Here is a 6,589-nt window from a genome sequence, read left to right as displayed (position 1 = left end):
TGCCAAAAAAAGCAAACACACAAAGACAAACGGATTATATTCACCCCCCTCGCCATGGTCACTAGGTTGGGATGGATGGCTACCAATTTCTCCCCCATTACCCCACACAACTGCACTCGAACACTGAGGAGAATCGGTTTTTGGACGGGAATGAGGTGCCTGCTCTTCCTCGAAAATGTGCCTTATTGGCCGGGCGTTGATGTCAGCTCCCCCCCTCTCACACACACACACTCAACAACTCATCCCCTCTAGAAATGACATACAACTGAAAAGGACACCCCCACATGGGTTGGAGTCCAAACAAGGAGTGGGCGGCCCACAAACTGAATAAAAAGTCCAACGACAAATAAACACGACACGCACTCACGAGTGACAGACAAATAAGGGACATCTGCGACACTGAGATTCGTGCATGATCAGACTGACACAAAATTTAAGAAACCATCAAGATTAATTCAGGAGACGGGACGAATTCTAACTACAATTACACTTGCCAGATTTTTCATAGCAAGGAAGGATGCATTTCAGATGTTAAATCACATGTACGACATTATGTGAAGATTTAATATTCAATTAGGACAGAGTAATTTCTATCCAGACTTCTAAGGCAAACAATACAAGGGAGGTAACTGCGGCTCCCTCCACATTTTCGCATCCGGGCTTGGGACCGGCAAAGGCGGTAAAGGTCACACCAACCAATCATTCAGCAAAGCATACAAGGCACACACACTAAAAAAGTCAGGTCACACACAATCACACACACAGTCATTGTCAAAATGCAATATTCACACTTCTAAGGCAAACCATACAAAGGAACTGCAGCTCCCCCCACATTTTCGCATCCGGGCTTGGGACCGGCAAAAGCAGTGTTAGGCCACACCAACCAATCATTCAACAAAGCATACAAGCCACACATACACACACACACACACATAGAGTCAAGCCACACACAATCACACACACAGTCATTGCCAAAATGCATTATTCATAGTCACACACATCAGAGTCATATTCAACACAATCACACACACAGTCATTGTGAAAATGTAATATTCACACTTCTAAGGCAAACAATACAAAGGAGGTAACTGCAGCTCCCTCCACATTTTCGCATCCGGGCTTGGGACCGGCAAAGGCAGTGTTAGGCCACACCAACCAATCATTCAACAAAGCATACAAGCCACACACACACACACACAGAGTCAAGCCAGACACAATCACACACAGTCATTGCCAAACAACATTATTCACAGTCACACAATCAGAGTCAAATGCACAATATTCAGTCACACACAGAGTCAAACACAGAGTCACACACATAGTCACACATCACAGTCAAATGCAATATTCACACAGTCAAACACACAGTCCCACACACACATTCATTGCCAAAATGCATTATTCACAGTCAAATGCACAATATTCAATCACACACACAGTCAAACACAGAGTCACACACATAGTCACACATCACAGTCAAATGCAATATTCACACATAGTCAAACACACAGTCCCACACACAGACAGTCAAGCCACACACACAAGAGAGTCAAGCCACAAACAGTCAGACAGACACAGAATGGAGCACTTGCACACAATAAACAATAAGAAACATAATGACTAAACGATTTCTCTTGAGGGGTGAGGTGTGATTCAGATCTTCGTTCCTAAAAACAGGAAGCTAGTTAGAGGTTGATTAAGTGATTATCTTCATTACTACCCACAAGTTTGTAGGCCTATGGACAGAAAAGAAATGTTAAATGTGTTCTTATTCTACTTACTAGAGAAAGCAAGGCATGTAACATGACCAACATTCTTATAGAAATTTTGGCTAAGGTAAGCCATTCATACCTAAAAGATATATGTTTCAAGTTCGCAACTGTGGTTGCCTCTCATGAGCTACAAGCCGATGGATAGCCTGAAAAATGACATGAGCAACTTAAACTGTGAGTTTCCACAATGTAAATGATGTTTCTATTATTCTTGAAGCAAGAAAAGTAGCTTACGTTACCAGCAGCACCAGCAGTCATATTTACAAAACAAGATTAAGATGACCTGTGATGTAATAAGCATCATATGAGTCAAAAATACTTGGAATCAGTTTATGATCATAACATCATAGGTAACTATTCCTGTGTGTATATCGAAGTTATCAAGATAGGAACTTACTGATTCTGTGTATCTTGCAACTCCAATAATTCACCTGGTTTGTCGTCTTTGACTTTAGCTATAGGTGAGAAGAACTGATAACAAATAGAAGTTACACAAATGGAAGTACCCCATTCCTGCAATGTTCAGATGTCTGATGCACGGTATGATGTTCAGGAAAGAGTGAGGAAGTGGCATGGGATACATCATTCATGTTAGGAATCTGGTAACAAAGAGGACCAAGGTAGTACCTTCTAGGAAGAAATTTTGCTATTTCTGCCCATTTATTCCCTGGGCATTATACAGTGCATGTTCCTCCTCATAGTCCAAGCATCTCTCTGTATGTCTGGATTCAGATGATTATGCCACCTAAGATGTTATGTATGAATTCGAAATCAGCTTCATAACCAATCAGCTCTTTATGTAACCAGTGTGTTTCTGAATTAGCAAACATTCCCCTTTTTGTCTTGCATAAAGGGGAAAATGCATTTAAGCAAATCATGAAAATGAAACAATCAAAAGAATACCTCTCTTGACATTGCTTGCCTATACGTCCAGGTAGTGACCTTGCAATGAGACCAATTTGTTGCTCCATACTGCATTTTGAGCACAAATATCAGGTGCCAATAGGTACTTACGGATACAACACATCTAAAAACAGAAGTACCCAGAAGTAGCACAATTTGGCTAAATAAACATTTTGACATCAGCATCGCAAAATATAAAGAATGTAAATACCTGCGTTTTATGCAAACTCAACCCATCAGTGTCCTTAGCAACACAATAAAGAGCCAATGTGAAATGTCCAGATCCAATGTCTGTACCTTAAATACTTAGAAAAGCATTATTCCACTGACTGGACAACAGTAATACATAAAAAAGAATATGATATCCACATAAGACATAATCACAAAAAAGTTCAGAAAAAAGAATAGTGCTAGGTCTGTTCACATTCAACAAACAACAAAGCAATCAATCGTGAAATATAAAACACAAGTTATACAACCAAACATTCAGCAAAGCATACAAGCCACACCATCAAACAAATGCAATTTTCACACACAGTCACACACACACACAGAGAATCAAGCCAGACACATATTCACCATCAAGCCACACACACTCACACACAGAGTCAAGCCACACACATATTCACAATCAAACCACACACAGTCAAGCCACACACAGAGAGAGCCAAGCCACACACAGAGAGAGTCAAGTCACACACACAGTCAAGCCACACACAGAGAGAGTCAAGCCACACACACAATCAAACCACACACAGAGAGAGTCAAGCCACACACACCATCAAGCCACACACATATTCACCAACAAGTCACACACACATAATGAAGCACTTGCACACAAGAAACTGACATAGATAGGGGCGCAAAGAGAAACCTAATACATGCAAGATCGAAGTAAACCCAGAAAGCTATAAAGAAATTCCAGAACTTGAATGAGTAAACTGATTTCAAGTTGGCAACGGTGGTTGCCTCTCATCAGTTACAATATTGTGCATGTTACAGCAGGACTAAGAGCTTGCTAAAGATCATTTTCATCAATCTATCTGAGAAAATACAGAAACTATGTTCCATCAATATCTTTGAGAATAAAATATGGAGGCCATATCAGTTCCAAACACGACTTGCTAATAACCACTGCAGTACTTAAACATGAGTATCAACTAGGGTAATTTGAAGGGTGTAAAATAGAAATTAGGCACCACTAGACCGGCAAGGCAACAAAGAACCATACAAGACAGAACATTAAAAATGAGTAAATTGCAGAAGAGAGAAACAAATCTACAACTGAATGGAGTAAGCCTTACTCATCCCCAATTTGGCGTTGCTCAATTTGAGAGATACCATAGTATAGAAGTGCAGCTTCCAAGAATTTACGCTTTAGATCTAAAATTCTCGCATAGCATACCTACAAGAGATATAAGAAGGGAACTAAATTTTTGTCCTTAGTTGTAGACAGATAGATTATTAAACTGTTTCTGAACCAACAAACCTTGTATTAAAAGTTCAGAACTTCCTGGTTGCTGTTTGTGACAAAAAATGAGGCTTTGTTGATAAAAGCTTCAGCATTCACTGCATCATCATCCTACAAAATGAAGAACTACGTTAGTCCAGCTGAAAATGCAATGACAACAGAGGCTAAAATGGGACTAACCTCCAAATAGAGTCGTGCAATCTGGACGCACTTGGATAATTTGTTTGTCATCAAGCATTCTGGTTTTTAAGAAGATGGTCAGATTTCCCAGACTTAGAATATCCAATGACATGTAAAGAGAGACAAAAGCTTTGCTTCTACCTTATTCCTGAGTCCAAGTCAAAGCCACTAAGCATTTTCCATGCTCTTGACCATTGTTGTTCAAATTCATACAGTTCTGCAAGCTTCCCCCTAATCACTACAACCTGCAGATAGCCAGCAAGGTAAATACACCATTTTAAAATAACAGGACGCATGTTTTTCTTCTTCAATTTGTTCATTTATTACGAATAATTTGTTCCAGGAGATCCATTTGGCAAACACAAGTTAAGCATGATGTGGCAGAGAACATCAACTACACATAAAATCAAGTGTACCTGATTAGCCAGGCTGTGCGGTGGCCCAGACAAACCGTTCAGTGTCCTTAGCAACACAATAAAGAGCAGATGTGAAATGTCCAGATCCACAAGTCTGTACCTTAAATACTTAGAAAAGCATTAGAATATGATATTCACATAACAGACATATCACAAAAAGTTCAGAAAAAAGAATAGTCAGTTGTCTGCACTAAACAAGTACTGGTCTGTTACCTATGTGAAGTATTGGTCTATTACCTATGATCAAGTACTGGTCTGTTACCTATGATCAAGTACTGGTCTGTTAGCATAAATGATTATTCGTCAAGACAATCACTCCTGCCATATAAACATGTATCTCAAGGAAAATTTGTAAGAGATGTGGTTAATTACTTGAATAAAACACACCATATCAAGTATACTAACACAGAAGTGATATCAATATTTCCACCTTCAACATCAGATAGTATAAAACACACCATAACTAGTAAAAACACACCATGGCCTACACGGTTTGCACCCTAACGCATCCCCATATATGGAAAGACAGACATTGGGAACATAAGCAAAGCATGGCAAGAAGAACCCAATTGGAAAGAACACTAAATAAATAACCATCAGAACAACCATAATGTATCACCCCATCTCTGCTTATAAGATGGGTGATTCAAGAACATAAGAACAACCGTAACGAACAACCATGACGACCAGCGAGCCAAACCAGAGTATCACAAGGGTGCATGCGTTTCAGGTCTGGAAATCGCCGACGAACAATGCAACGACGGAACCGAGGAACCGATCTGAGCGAACACGATAAACTGACCTTGCTTTGGCCTCTCCCTGTCTCCGTAATCCAAATCCAAAACCAGACCGGCGAACACGAAACACAGGGACACGGAACATAATCGTTCATCATTCCGCCACGAATATGAAACAAAGGATAGTGAGTGTCTCTTAGATAACCAAAGCACACACAGAAGTTAATGATCCAACAAACTCAGAATCAATATTAACTACTCAATGATCCAGCAAACATTACAACAGAATTTTATGGAATAGGGTGTCAGAAGCTCAATGATCAATGATCGCACTATAAGTTCATTGTCACAAAGTCTAGGCAAAGCAAGAAAAGCATTTTCCATTGACTGGACATTAGTAATACAAAGAAAGAACATGATATCCCCATAAGACATAACAAAACACGCATATCACTAAAAGCTTAAGAAAAAAGAAGTCAACTGTCTACACTAAACAAATACTGAGTCATTAATCACAATACCGAATTGATGCCATAAAATTTAACATGACAAACAATAATTTTTCATGCACACTAAGTGGGGATTAACAAATGTCAGAGCATAAGAGTTGGGGTACTCAATTGGATAACCACCATCACAAGAAAACAAGCAGCACATGTCCACGTTATAGGTTCGTTGAAATTCTTGTCCAAAGGAAAGGGACATGACAGAAGTTAGCAGCATGGTAAAAAACATGTGATGAACGTGCTTTCACGGATGAATGAATTCAGGAGTTATGCTCACAACAGAACTATATGCCCAGGTGTGCAATGACAAAATTCTGGAATTATGCTATGCAATCTAGAATGTAGTCTAAGGGGAACTAACTAGCAGCAGCTCATCTAGAACTCCTATGAGTAGTTCAATGGAAATAGCAACATCAAGAAGAAAAGAAGGAACCATGTCCAACAGTAACAGCAGCAGGTGTTCAATTAGTCAAGCAGCAGGCCACATGGCTTGCACTCTTGTAAAACTTTTTTGCTCGGAACACACAAGCAAGCCATGATAAAAAGAAACAAATTGGAAAGAACATAAACAGTAAGGAAACACCATGAGATCAAGCGTAAGGAA

General features: G+C 39.6%; 2 long non-coding RNA genes across 2 annotated transcripts; both read right to left on the bottom strand.

Annotated features, from left to right (window-relative positions):
• Window positions 1-1,850: 1,850 nt before the first annotated feature.
• Window positions 1,851-2,993, bottom strand: LOC119269887. Its single transcript, XR_005133849.1, has 6 exons — window positions 2,887-2,993; window positions 2,676-2,744; window positions 2,400-2,494; window positions 2,170-2,302; window positions 2,007-2,055; window positions 1,851-1,918 (listed from the first exon to the last, which is right to left on the bottom strand). It is a non-coding gene; the product is annotated as an uncharacterized LOC119269887 (long non-coding RNA).
• Window positions 2,994-3,451: 458 nt separating this feature from the next.
• LOC119269839 lies at window positions 3,452-4,376 on the bottom strand. The gene is made up of 3 exons (XR_005133788.1): window positions 4,327-4,376; window positions 4,165-4,257; window positions 3,452-4,080 (listed from the first exon to the last, which is right to left on the bottom strand). It is a non-coding gene; the product is annotated as an uncharacterized LOC119269839 (long non-coding RNA).
• Window positions 4,377-6,589: the final 2,213 nt, after the last annotated feature.

Source organism: Triticum dicoccoides, chromosome 1A (assembly GCF_002162155.2).
Source record: "Triticum dicoccoides isolate Atlit2015 ecotype Zavitan chromosome 1A, WEW_v2.0, whole genome shotgun sequence".
Taxonomy (NCBI): Eukaryota; Viridiplantae; Streptophyta; class Magnoliopsida; order Poales; family Poaceae; genus Triticum; species Triticum dicoccoides.
The sequence above is the reverse complement of the archived record's forward strand: the minus strand, read 5'-3'. Positions and strand labels throughout refer to the sequence as shown.